The following is a 15142-nucleotide window of genomic DNA, read 5'->3' on the forward strand; positions in this document are numbered from 1 at the left end:
GGCTCTTGTGGTCTGGAGAATGAGTAAAGAGCTCTGGCCCAGAGCAGCACTGCTTCTCTGCTCTCTCCTCCAGGATGCTGCCTGCTTGTCACTCTGCTGCCCTCTGTGGAGGAGGCCCAGTGGGGATGAGGAACTTGGGTAAACCATGCAGGCACTCTATCCTGCCCTTAACTGTGAACATAAAAACAGTCAAGGGTTCACACTTTTCTAACGTTAAGCTTTTCTAAATATAAGTGGCAGCACAGGACACAGCCTAGAATCTAGTATACATGAATGAAGCAATCAAAACCTTAAAGGACTTTTTTTTTTAATGTTTGTTTGTTTGTTTATTTATTTTTATTTTATTTTTTATTTATTTATTTATTTTTTTGAGAGAGAGAGAGAGAGAGAGAGAGCATGAGTGGGGGAGAGCAGAGAGAAAGGGAGAGTAAAGGACTTTCTTAACCAACGTAAGAGGATCAGGTAACATAAGTCAAAGAAACTCCACTTACTTCAGGCACTTTAGGATTAACCTGATGAACATGAGACATTTTTTTATGGGAGGCAGTACATCACAGTGGCTAAGCATGTGGCTCTGGAACCTGATACTTGAGTTCTGATGGTGACTCCACTTGCTGTTAGACTTTGTACAGGATAAGTTACTTCACCTCCCTGTGCCTTGGTTTTCTTATCTGTAAAATGGAGATAAGAGCTCAAAAAATTGTTCCAAAGATTAGATATATTAATAAAGATATTATAGCTAAAACAGTGCCTGGCACATCATAAGCATTCAAAAAGTGTTCATTAGTATTATCATTTGGCCATTTCACTGAAGCATGGGATATTTTGTCCACAAAGCTAAAAGGAGATGGTGAAGACCCAGAAAATAAGTTATATTTCCTTGCAGAAGTCTGAGGGTTGTGACGTAAGCTGGTAAACTTGGCACAAGGCCTCAAAAACAAGATCAGTGGAGTCCCAGTGGTCCAGTAAGGTACTGTTGCATTACATACCACCTCAAAATGTTGTGGCTTAAAACAGAAGCAATTTATTATATTCCGTGTTTCTATGAGTTGATCAGGCAGTTCTAGTTTATAGAGCGTTGGCTAGGGTCCTGAGTTGGCTGGAACAACCAAAATGGCCTGATTCACATCCCAGCTGGAAGTTCAGCTGGAGTTGTTAGCCAAGGTCTTTGATTTTCCTTGATGAGATCTGTTCACATGGCTTCTAGGACTCCCTCCCACTATGGCAGCTGGTTCTAAGAAAGAACATTCCAAGACATTAAGGCAGAAGGTACAGATTTCTTAAGGTCCAGCCTTGGATTTTAGACAGCATCATTTCTGATCCATCCTATTGATCGAAATAGGTCATTGACCAGTCTAGATTCAAAGGGAATGACAATAAACTCTATTCTTGATGAGGGAGCACATTGCAAAAGAACATATGGGATGGGAGATATTGTTGTAGCCATCTTTAGAAACATGATCTACCACAGCTCAGAGAATGGTAAGAAATTAGATTTTCTTATCAGTGTTTGTATTGAGTGACTCAATGAGAAAGACCAATCTGAGTTTGGATCACTAAAGTTACTAAAATGAAGAAATAAATGGAATTAAATGTTTTGATTCAGCATAACTTGTTTATATATGATTTATATAGGGTTATTCTTCACAATACGGAAAACAGTTCCTTTGGCTCAAAGTCATATTCAGAAGCATAAATGAGAATAGATAAAGGACATGTTGGAGAAAATAATTTTCAGTAAAGAGCATTTCTAAAAGTAAAAGCTTTTTCTTAAAGAAATGGTAGACGGTAAAACCACATACTTCCCAAATAGTGACAATGGTGAACTTATCATGAAAAACTGAAAGGTATTATGTGAAAGTGAGCAAAGCAGAAGATAACGAAGAGCATCTGAACAATAAATAGGAAAAGTCAAAGAAGAGGCCCACAGAGTCTTGTGGCTCATATACATCCCCTGGCTCATATACAGTTCTTTTAAAAGTGTGATATACTTTACACTTTGTGTTTTCCATTTCAATTTTTTGGGGGATGTAGATCTACAAGTCTTCATAGAATTTCTGGATATGGCTATAGTCATGTATGGAATTACAAAGTAAGACTAGAGATAATCTAACTAAATGAATTATTATTTACCCTGACTCTCCAGTTCCCCACAATTGTATAAAGTCTGGTCTTTGAGATAAGTTAGAGATGGATAATGTTAAAAAGGCAATAGCAGAAAAACTTTGGTAGATTTTTCAATGTTGGAGAGAAGAGAAATAAGTAATAAGAAATGACACCAAGATTTGGGATGTGGATGATAAATAAATGGCTGTGTTTCCTGGAGTGATTAAGAAGCTAAGCAGGAGGGGAAATTAACTGTGCACTGCAGGGGAAAACAAGTTTGTGACTAAAAGAATATTTTTAAGCAAAGTAGCAACTAGCCGGTAGTTTTCTGAACATACTGATATCCCTGGCTTACTTCTATTTGGGAGAGGGGCCCCACTCATTCTCCTTTTATGAGACTATAACTTTTTATTATTCATTTTACTGTTTGTCATTTATTGAGTTGTTTCTACCCAGTGTGTTTACAACTCACATAAAATACTGAAGACAATCAAATATACAGAAACAAGGCTGGGAAATGCAACTCACCCAGTGAAAATGTCATTAGTATCTAGTAGCAGCTGCACACTGTAAAACAATTGGAATCGCCTCAGATAGAAGGCACGTGAAAAACAAGGGAAATGAGTATACAGATGCCTCAATAGAAAACTTTCTTTTTTTTTTTTTTTTAATAGAAGGTGGTTCTGAATGGGCCAGTGGAGAAAGAGGGTAAGTTGTCTAAATGAGAAACTAGACAATCAATCAAGAAAGGGATGCAGGGAAGAAAAAGGTGAAGTTCTCATGGGAACAGGATATAAAATTGATGACAGTGGAGCCTTCATAGAAAATGAAGAGCCACATAACAATGTACACTACGTATTATTTGCATAAACTCCAAAGAACTTGGCACCTTCTACATTTTCCACATCACAATCATAAACCAGGAAGCAAGGGGGGAAAAGGGTTTTAAGCAGCCAAAATAGGGACTAGAGTATTCAACCTTATTCAAGAGAGTCCCCAGGTCTTCACTCTACAAATAATTCTAATATACTTGGCTACTATCTCTTTTTCTAAACCCAATCATTTAAAATGAGATTCAGATTCAACATTTACATGTTATCTATAACAGTCATAGTTCACTTTTGTTGAGTGTTAACTATGCACCAAGCACTGTTCTAAATTCCATACGGATGGACTCATTTATCACCAGAGAAAACTACAGATAAGGACTAGGATTATCCTCATTTTACAGAAGAGGAGATTGGAACACAAAAAGGCTTTTAAAAGAACCCCAAATCACACAGCTGGTAAGTGGTACAGTTAGGATATGAACCCAAGCTAGTCAAGTTCCTACATCCCTAATAACCACACCAGCTTTTCTTAAACTTGAGTGTGCATCAAAGTAATCTAAAGGGCCTTTTTTTTTTTTTTTGAGAGAGAGAGAGAGAGACAGAGAGAGAGAGAGAGAGAAAGAAAGAGAGCAAGAGTGCATGAGCAGTGGAGATGCACAGAGGGAGAGAGAGAATCCCAAGCAGGCTCCGTGCTCAGCACAGGGAGGACCCTGCTTTGAATTCTCTCTCTCTCTCTCCCTCACTCTCTGCCCCTCCTCTGTGCACTCTGTCTCTCTCTCTCTCTGAAAATAAATAAATAAAAACTTAAAACTTAAAAAAAAAAAAAAAAAAAAGAACATGGAGTCTGGCACCACACTACCTGAATTGAAATACATCATTTAACTAACGGCTCTACAATCATGGTCAAGTCACTTCACATCTCTTTGCCTCAATATCCCCATATGTAAAAAGGTTGTAATACTGTCTCTCTGAAAATATTGGTGTAACAATTTAGTGGGTTACAGAGGCAAGGGGAAAATGGCAGAGTAGGAAATACTGAGCTTACCACCTTCCATGGACACACTAAGGATGCAACTAAATATACAGCAACTTTCTGAAAATGACCTGAAGACTAGAATAACAGCTCTTCCACATCTAAAAATATAAAGAGTAAGCCACATCCAGAAGGGCAGGAGAGAGAGAGAGAGATGCAGTCTTGTCAGGCACCAAACCCTGGTGTGACCCACAGCAAAAGCAGTATCACAGGCACAGAGGTCCTCTCTGAGGAGCAAGGGGTTCAAGCCCCACACTGGGCAACCCCTGCCACAGGGATCTGGACTAGGAAGATGAGCCTCCACAACATCTGGCTTTGAAAATCAGTGGGGCTTAACTTTGGAAAAACTGGAGGGCAAGAAAAAACCAAGACATGAAGGTCCCACACACAATCTCATTTGCTCTGAGATCCAGAACAGATGCAGCAGTTTGTAAAGCACCTGGGCTATGTGTGATTTATTGATTACTTTTCTGGCATGTATAGAGAGGCAGGGATCTGTAAGAACTTTGTCCAGGAAGAGAAGTGCTGGTGGGCACCATTTCTCTTCCCCTCCTTTACCTTAGCTGGCCCAACAGTGGCAGGTGCCAATCAATTCTGACACTCTCCATCTACTTTGCCGCACCACTCAACTTACCAATGTTGCCCTGCAGACCCGCCCCACCCAACCCACGTGCTCCAGCAGGCGCCACCTCCCCAAAGTGGCTACCACCCTGCCACACCCAACAGGCAGCCTTGGCCAGGACCAGTGCTCCTCCAAAATGACTTCCGCCCAGGGGAAAGGAGGAAGGCCACCCCCACCCACCAGCACATCTACAACAGTCATAGCCCAGTCACAGTACACACAGCCCACACAGGGAACACCTGTGGAGTGCAAGGTTCTGGTGACCAGGGAAAATTGTGCTTCTGAGCCCTGTAAGACACCATCTATATAAGGCTACTACCTACAAGACAAGGACATAACTGACCATCCTATCACATAGAAACAAACAGAGTCAGACAAAATGAGGAGACAGTGCTAAATGAAAGAACAAGACAAAACCTCAGAAAAAGAACTAAATGAGGGGTACCTGGCTGGCTTAGTCGGAAGAGCACATCACTCTTGATCCTGAGGTTATGAATTTGGGCCCCACATGGGATATAGAAATTATTCAGAATAAAAATTACTCAGAAAAAAAAACACTTCAAAAAAAAGAACTAAATGAAACAGAAATAAGCAATCTACCTGATATAAAGGTCAAAGTAATGATCATAAGGATGCTCAACAAAGTTGGGAGAAGAGTAGATGAATTCAACAAGAACTTCAACAAAGATATACAAAATATAAAAAAGAACCAATCAGATCTAAAAACTACAACAACTGAAATGAAAAATACATTAGAGGGAATCAACAGCAGATGAGAAGATGGAGAAGAACTGATCAGCAATCTAGAAGATGAGGTAGTGAAAATCACTCATGCTGAACAGAAAAAAAGAATTTTAAAAATGAGGGTCAGTTAAGGGAACTCTGGGGAAAATATCAAGCATACTAACATTCATATTATAGGGGTCCCATAAAGAGAAGAGAGAGAAAGAGAAAGAAAACTTACTTGAAGAAATAAAAGCTGAAAACTTGCTTAAACTGAGGAAGAAAACAAGATCCAGGAAGCACGCAAATTCCCAGACAAGATGAACTCAAAGAGGCCACATCAAGGCACATAATAACTAAAATGTTAAAAATTAGAGGGGTACCTGGGTGGCTCAGTTGGTTAAGTATCCAACTCTTGATTTAGGCTCAGATCATCCCATGGTTCATGAGCTCGAGCCCCAGGGGAGGCTCCCCCTGACAGTGCAGAGACTTCTCTGTCCCATGTGTGCTCTCTCTCCCAAAATAAATAAATTGTTTTAAATTAAAGATAAAGATAGAATTTTAAAAGCAGCAAGAGAGAAGCAACTAGTTACATATAGGAAAAAATCCATAAAGCTATCAGCTAATTTTTCAGCAGAAACTTTGCAGGCCAGAAGGGAGTGGCATGATATATTCTAAATGCTGAAAGGAAAAAAACCAACAACCAAGAATACTCTACCTGACAAAGTTATTATTCAGAATTGAAGGAGAGACAAAGAATTTCCAAAAGAGTTCATCACCACTAGACTGGCCTTACAAGAAATGTTAAAGGGACTTATTTAAGTGGAAAAGAAAAAAATCATAAACTAGAAGTAAAAAAATTATGAAAGAAAAATTTCATTAGTAAATTTACAAACATATAGTAAAGATAATAGAGCAATCATTCATACAGCTATTATGAAGTTTAAAAGACAAAAGTAGTAAAAATCAACTACATCTAAAATAATTAGCTAAAGGATACACAAAATGAAACGATGTAAAATATGACATCAAAAACATAAACATGGAAGGAGGGAGTAAAATTGTAGTGCTTTTAGAATGTGTTTGAACTTGGGGCACCTGGGTGGCTCAGTCAGTTAAGTGTCTGACTTCAGCTCAGGTCACGATCTCGCGGTCCGTGAGTTCGAGCCCCATGTCGGGCTCTGGGCTGATGGCTCAGAGCCTGGAGCCTGCTTCCGATTCTGTGTCTCCCTCTCTCTCTGCCCCTCCCCCATTCATGCTCTGTCTCTGTCTCAAAAATAAATAAACGTTAAAAAAAAAATTAAAAAAAGAATGTGTTTGAACTTAAGCAACAATCAACTTAAAATAGACTCCAATATATGTAGGGTGATATATGTGAACCACATGGTAACCACAAATCAAAAATCTATAACAGATACACAAAAAATAAAGAAAAAGTACTCCAAGCACAACACTAAAGAAATTCATTAAATGACCAGGGAAGAGAGCAAGAGAAGAAGAAAGGAACAGAGAAGAACTACAAAAACAACTAGACATTTGACAAAATGGCTTTAAGTATACACCTAACAATAACTTTAATTGGACTAAAAGGGACTAAATAGTCCAATCAAAAGACAAGGGTGACTAAATAAAGAACAAGACCCATCTATATGCTGCCTATAAGAGATCTACTTTAGACCTCAAGTCACAGACCAGAAGTGAAGAAATGGAAATAGATATTCCATATAAACATTAGTGAAGAAAAAACTGGGATAGCAATACTTAAATCACATAAAATATACCTTAAACTTTTTTTCTTTTAAGAGAGAGAGAGCACACATGTGAGTGAGAGAGAAGAGCAGAGGGAGGGAGAGAAAGAAAGAGAGAATCTTAAGCAGGCTCTATGCATAGTGTGGAGCCTGATGCTGGGCTCGATCCCATGACCCTGGGATCATGACCTGAGCCAAAATCAATAGTCAGGCAGTCAACCAACTGAGCCACCCAGGCATCCCCAGACAAAATAGACTTTAAAACAAGACTATAACAAGAAACAAGTGTATCACATAATAAAGGGATCAATCCAACATTTGTGAATATTTATGAACCCAACAAAAGGCATCTAAATATAAAGTAATATTGACAGACTTAAAGGAAGAAATTGACAGCAATACAGTAATAGTAGGAGACTTTTGTTTTTCTTTTGTATTCTAATGTATTTTTTATTCAAATTTTTATTTAAATTCTAGTTAGTTAACATATGGTGTTATTTTCAGGATTAAGAGATTAATCACTTACATATAACACCCAGTGCTCATCACATGTGCCCTCCTTAATACCCAACACCCTTTTAGCCCATTCCCCACCCACTTCCCTCCATCAATCCTCCGTTTGTTCTCTATTGTAAAGAGTCTCTTATGTCTTGTTTCCCTATCTCTTTTTCCCTGTTCCCATATGTTCATCTGTTTTCTTAAATTCCACATATAAGTGAAACCACATGGCATTTGTCTTTCTCTGACTTTTTTCACTTAGCATAATGTATTACATTAAAATGTACATAAAATATATGTACATATATGTATATAAAATGTATATTGGGGGGCACTTGTGTGGCTCAGTCAGTTAAGCATCCAACTTTGGCTCAGGTCATGATCTCAAGGTTCATGGGTTCAAGCCCCACAGCTCAGAGCCTGGAGCCTGCTTGGGATTCTGTGTCTCCTCTCTGTCCCTCCCCCACTCATGCTCTCTCAAAAATAAATACTAAAAAAATAATAAAATAAAATAAAATGCATATTGGAATATACAATAGAATATTATATGTATATATGTATATATATGCATGCCACATCTGCCTTATCCATTCATCAGTCAATGGACATTTGGGCTCTTTCCATAGTTCCATAGTTTGGCTATTGTTGATAATTCTGCTATAAACATCAGCGTGCACATACCCCTTTGATTCTGTATTTTTTTATCCTTTGGGTAAATACCTCGTAATGTGATGCTGAATTGTAGGATAGTTTGATTTTTAACTTTTTGAGGAACCTCCATACTATTTTCCAGAGTAGCTGCACCAGTCTGCATTCCCACCAACAGTGCCAAAGGGCTCCCCTTTCTCCGCATCCTTGCCAACAGCTGTTGTTTCCTGTGTTATTAATTTTAGCCATTCTAACAGGTGTGAGGTGGTATCTCATCGTGGTTTTGATTTGTATTTCCTTGATGATGAGTGATGTTGAGCATCTTTTCATGTGTCTGTTAGCTATCTGATGTTTTCTTTGGAAAAATGTCTATTCATGTCTTCTGCCCATTTCTTAAATGCATTATTTGCTTTTGGGTGTTGAGTTTGATAAGTTCTTCATTAATTTTGGATACTATCCCTTTATCTGATATGGCATTTGCAAATATCTTCTCTGATTCCATTGGTTGCCTTTTAGTTTTGTTGATTGTTTCCTTCCCTATGCAGGAGCTTTTTACCTTGATGAAGTCCCAATAGTTCATTTTTGCTTTTGTTTCCCTTGCCCCAAGACATGTCTAGTAAGAAGTTGCTATGGCCAAGGTCAAAGAGGTTGCTGTTCTCCTCTATGATTCTGATGGTTTTCTGTCTCACACTGAGGTCTTTCATACATTTTGAATTTATTTTTGTGTATAATAGTAGGAAGTTTTAATACCCCACTTATATTAATGGATACATCGTCCAAACAGAAAATCCAGATGGATTTAACAGATATATATGGAACATTTCATCCCAAAGCAGCAAAAGACACATTCTTTTCTTTAAAAAAAAAAAATTTTTTTTTAGTGTTTATTCATTATTTGAGACAGAGAAAACAGAGCACGAGGAGGGTAGCGGCAGAAAGAGTGAGACACAGAATCCAAAGCAGCCTCCAGGCTCTGAGCTGTCAGCACAGAGTCTGACATGGGGCTTGAACCCACGGACCATAAGATCATGACCTGACCCAAAGTCAGACACATAACTGACTGAGCCACCCAGGTGCCCCAAGACACATTCTTTTCTTGAACATTTTTTTTAATGTTTATTTATATTTAAGAGGGAGAGAGATGCAGAGAGAGAGGGAGACACAGAATCTGAAGCAGGCTCCAGGCTCTGAGCTGTCAGCACAGAGCCCCACGCGGGGCTCAAAGTTATGGACCGCAAGATCATGACCTGAACTAAAGTCAGTCACTTAACTGACTGAGCCACGCAGGTGCCCCCACATTCTTTTCAAATGCACATGTAACAATCTCCAGGATAGGTCACATGTTAGGCCACTAAATAAGTCTCAGTCAATTTAAGAAGACTGAAATCATATCAAACATCCTTTCCAACCATGGAAAGGTATGAAAGGTATGAAATTAGATAGAAATAAGTTACAAGAAAAAAGCTAGAAAAAAAAAAACCCACAAACATGGAGAATACACAAACATGGAGAATAAACATCATACTACTAAACCACCATGGGTTGATAAAGAAATTAAAGAGAAAATTAAAAAATACTTTGAGACAAATGAAATAGAAACAACATAGTCCAAAATCTCTGGGATACAGCAAAAGCAATTCGAAGAAGGAAGTTTATATCAATTCAGGCCCACCTCAAGAACCAAGAAAAATCTCAAATAAACAATCTAACCTTACAACTAAAGGAACTAGAAAGGTAAGAATAAGCCAAGCCCAAAGTTAGTAAAAGAAAGGAAATAATAAAGATGAGAGTGCAAACAAATAAAACAAACAAAACAATAGAAAAGATGAATGAAACGAAGAGCTGTTCTTTGAAAAGATAAACAAAATTGATAAACCTTTAGCCAGACTCTCAAGAAATAAAAGGGAGAATTCAAAGAAATCAAAGAAATCAGATGAAAAATAAGTTACAACACCACAGAAATACAATTGTAAGAGACTACTAGAAAATTATGCCAACAAATTGGACAACTGAAAAGAAATAAATTCCTAGGAACACACAATCTTCCAAGACTGAATTATAAAGAAATAAATCTGAACAGACTGATTACTAGTAATGAAATTGAATCAATACAAAAACTCCCAACAAAGAGAAGTCCGGAACTAGATGGCTTAACAAGTGAATTCTACCAAATATTTTAAAAGTTAATACCTATTCTCAAACTATTCCAAAAAACAGAAGAGGAAAGAATACTTCCAAATTCATTCTATGAGGTCAGCATTACTTGACACCAAAACCAAACATAGACACCACAAAACAAGAAAATTTACAGGCCAAATCCCTGATGAACATAGATGCAAAACTCTTCAACAAATATTGGCAAACCTAATTCAATAATACAATATAGTCTTTAATTAAAAGACTATATACTATAATCAAGTAGGATTTTCTCTAAGGACACAAGGATGGTTCAATATCCACCAATCAATGTGATACACCACATCAAAAAAAATTAAGGATAAAAATCATATGATCATCTCAGTAGTTACAGAAAAAGCATTTGACAAAAATTGAACATCTATTCGTGATAAAACTTTTAACAAATTGAGCATAGAGGGAATATACCTCAACATAATAAAGGTCATTCATGACAAACTCACAGCTAACATCATACTCAATGGTGAAAAACTAAACACTTTCTTCCAAGATCGGAAACAAGATTGGGCACCTGAGTGGCTCAGTCAGTTAAGTGTCCGATTCTTGATTTCGACTCAGGTCATGATCTCATGGTTTGTGAGATCGAGCCATGTGGCGGGCTCTGTGCTGACAGTGTGGATCCTGCTTGGGATTCTCTCACTCCCTCTCTCTCTCTCTCTCTGCCCCTCTCCCACTCACACACACACTCTCGCTCTCTCTCAAAATAAACATTTAAAAAAAAAAAAGACACAAGAAAAGGATGCCCACGGTCACCACTTTTATTCAATCACACAACAAAAAGCAATCAGCCACAGCAATCCCACAACAAAAAGAAATAGAAGGCATCCAATTTGGTAAGAAAGAAGTAAAACTTTCATTCTGAAGATGCTATATATATACTATATATATATACTATATATAGAAAACCCTAAAGATTCCACCAAAGAACTATTAGAACTGATAAATGGACTCAGTAAAGTTGCAGGATACAAAATTAACATATAGAAACATATTGTGCTTCTATACAGCAATAACAAACTAGCAGAAAGAGAAATTAAGAAAAAATCCCATTTATAATTATATCAAAAAAACAAAATACCTAGGAATAAATTTAACCAAGTAGGTGAAAGAGCTTTACTTTGAAAACTATAAGATAAAACAAATTGGAGATAACACAAATAAATGGAAAGCTGCTCACAGACTGGAATAAGTGATACTGTTAAAATATCCATACTATCCAAAGCAACCTACAGATTCAGTGCAATCCCTATCAATATACCAATAGCACTTTTCACAGAACTAGAATGAATAATCCTGAAATTTGTATAGTACCACAAAAGATGCCAAATAGCTGAAGCAATCTTAGAAAAACAAAGCTGGAGGTTTCACATTCCTAGATTTCAAACTATAATACAAAGCTATAGTAATCAAAGAGTATGGCACTGACACAAAACCAGACACATATATCAATGGAACAGAACAGAGATCCCAGAAATAAACCCACACTTATATGGTCAATTAATCTACAATAAAGGAGGCAACAATATTCAATGGGGGAAAAGACAATCTCTTTAATAAATGGTGCTGGGAAAACTGGAAAGCTACAGGAAAAAGAATGGAACTAGACTGCTGTCTTATACCATAGGCAAAAATAAACTCAAAATGGATCAAAGACCTACATGTGGGACCTGAAACCACAGAAATCCTAAAAAAAAAAACCATAGGCGGGGTGCCTGGGTGGCTCAATTGGTTAAGTGTCCAACTCTTGATTTCAGTTCAGGTCATGATCTCACAGTTCATGAGTTTGAGCCCCACATCAGGATCTGCACTGACAGCATAGAGCCTGCCTGGGATTCTGTCTCCCTTTATCTCTGTCCCTCCCCCACCTCAAAAATAAACATTTTTTTAAAAAGAAAGAAAACATAGGCAGTAATCTCTTTGACATCAGCCTTAACATTTTCTAGATATTTCTCCTCAGACAAGGGAAACAAAAGCAAAAATAAACTATTGGGACTACACCAAAATAAAAAGCTTTAAAACAGCAAAGGAAAGCATCAACAAAATAAAAAGGCAGCCTACTGAATAGGAGAAGATATTTGCAAATGACATATTTGATAATGGGTTAATGTCCAAAATAAAAAATTTATATAACCCAACACCCCCCAAAAATCTGATTAAAACGGCAGAGGACCTGAACAGACATTTTCCCAAAGACATACAAGTGACCAAGAGACATACGAAAAGATGTTCAACATCACTAATCATCAGGGAAATGCAAATCAAAACTACAGAGAAGCATCATCTTAACACCTGTCATAATGGCTAGTACTGAAAAGACAAGAAATAACAAGTGTTATCAAGGATGTAGAAAAAAGGGAACCCCCATGCACTGGAAAAAAGGGAATGTAAGTTGGTGCAGGCACTATGGAAGACAGTATGGAGGTTCCTCAAAAAATAAAAAATAAATCCACTTTTAGATATTGACACAAAGAAAATGAAAACCCTAATTTAAAAATATATATGTACCTCTATGTTCATTGCAGCATTATTTACCACAGCCAAGACATGGAAGCAACCTAAGTATCCACTGATAGATGAGTGGATAAAGATGTGGTATACATGCGATAGAATATTACTCAGCCATAAAAAAGAATAAAATTTTGCCATCTAGGACATACATGGACCTAGAAGGCATTATACTAAGTGGAATAAGTAAAGATAGAGGAAGACAAATACAAAATATGATTTTACTTACATATAAAATCTAAAAAAAGAAAGCAACAAAACAACGGAGTCATAAATACAGAAAACAAAGTAGTGGTTTGCCAGAGGGAAGGGGATGAGGGAATAAGTGAAATAGGTAAAGAGGATTAAAAGATACAAATTTCAGTTATAAACTAAGTCATGGGGATATAAAGTACAGCATAACGAATATAATCAATAATATTGTGGGGCACCTTGGGAGGCTCAGTTGGTTGAGCGTGGGACTCTTGATTTCCCTTCAGGTAATGATCTCACAGTTTATGGGAAAGAGCTCTGCATCAGGCTCTACGCTGCAGAGCCTGCTTAGAATTCTCTCTCTCCCTCTGCCTCTCTGCCCGCACTCTTGTGGTCTCTCTCTCTCTCAAAATAAATAAATAAACGTAAATATATATATCTATATATAGAGAGAGAGAGTAATAAAATTATATGGTAAGTACAGTTAATGTGGTGAGCATTTCAAAATGTATATAGATTGAATCACTATATTGTACACTTCAAATTAATATAATATTGTTTCATCTATACCTCAAATTTAAAAAAATTAAGAATTAAGTAAGTACATGTAAAACACTAACAACAGTGCTTGGCACACAGTAAGCACCATATAAAGATTTGTTATAATCACTTTTACAGTACTTTCATTTCTTCACTGTCACTCACTCATTCTGATCCCATCACTTTACCATAAACAATGTTTACTAAGAATACCAATGGCCTCTGTGTTGCTAAATCCAACATATGTTTTAGTCATCATCTTACTTGAGGTCTATGCAGCAGTTGACAATCAATGTTAACACTCTCTTCTTATCACATTCTCTTTCCTAGTCCAAGACTTCAATTACCACCTAGCCACCAGGGTCTTACCCACCTTTATCTGTAGCCTAAACCTCTCTTCTATGCCCCAGGCCCCACAGGCCAGTGGTTACCTGGACATCTCCCCTCGGATGTCTCAAAAGCATCTCATATGCACTGTCTCCAAACTTGAGCCATGATCTTTCTCTCCCTACCCACTTGTCTTTGAATATTCCATTTTTTCAAGCCCCTCTTCACCTGGCTGACCCCTACACTTACTTTAGATTTTAGTTAAGCATCACTTCCTCAGGGAACCCTGAGATGAATGCCCTCAAAGAAACTTCCATAGCACCTCTCTACTTCACACCTACAATTAGAAGGTAAGCTTCACAAGGGCAGGGATCATGTCTGTGTTCTCACTACTATAGTCCAGGACCTGAATGAGGTAGCCTGCAGGGCATTTACATTTGCATTGGGATCTACTGCATTCTTTAACGAGTAGTAACTGTGTCCTTGGTGCCAGGCTAAGGCACTACTAAAATAGTTAAAATTTGACAGAGTGCAAAGCTGTCTAGCAGGGGAGACAATATTTAATCTATCCCCCCAAATTACTTTGAATTGCGATAAAAGGCTCATTGATCACTTTTTTTTTTAAAGCCTAACAAGGTGATTTGTCCCTTGAACAACCAACACTATGCACATCCTGTAATAACGCTATGGGTCCGGGTAACCGATGCAATTGTGTGGGATTTCTACCATTGTGTTTACACTTTACTTATCACTCGGGTACTGGTACCCAATCCTACCTTAGCAAGCCAACTGCTTTTAACCCAGCACTCCTGTGTCCCCAGTACACAGAGAGGAGTTTGCGAAGAGGTCTCCCGTAACCCCAGGCGGCCACAAAGCCTCTGAGGAGTGTGAAGGCGGGACAGTCCGGGGGAGGAAAAGCCGAGGCTTGTGCTTGGGTGGGTTTTTTAGTGAATAGTCTGCAGCTAAAGCCGGGAGGGGTAAATAAGGCTGAAAAAGAGAACCTAGCACAAGCTGCAGTTTGGACAAGAGTGAACAAAGACCGAGCTCCGCAGCACACCTTCCGGAGCCCCGGCACTCGTAGCTGAACAGAGCCAGTCCCGCGAGACTACAACGAATTCCCAGGAACTCCCTCAAACTCCAGGTAAACACCCGTAGGGGTGGGGCAAGAGGAGGC

At 38.1% G+C, this 15142-nt stretch overlaps 1 long non-coding RNA gene across 1 annotated transcript; it reads right to left on the reverse strand.

Moving 5' to 3' along the window:
- Nucleotides 1-382: 382 nt before the first annotated feature.
- LOC109270381 (uncharacterized) lies at nt 383-15130 on the reverse strand. The gene is made up of 2 exons (XR_002081506.2): nt 14745-15130; nt 383-671 (listed from the first exon to the last, which is right to left on the reverse strand). It is a non-coding gene; the product is annotated as an uncharacterized LOC109270381 (long non-coding RNA).
- Nucleotides 15131-15142: the final 12 nt, after the last annotated feature.

Source organism: Panthera pardus, unplaced genomic scaffold (genome assembly GCF_024362965.1).
Source record: "Panthera pardus isolate Hobbes unplaced genomic scaffold, ASM2436296v1 HiC_scaffold_10, whole genome shotgun sequence".
In the NCBI taxonomy this organism is placed as follows: domain Eukaryota; kingdom Metazoa; phylum Chordata; class Mammalia; order Carnivora; family Felidae; genus Panthera; species Panthera pardus.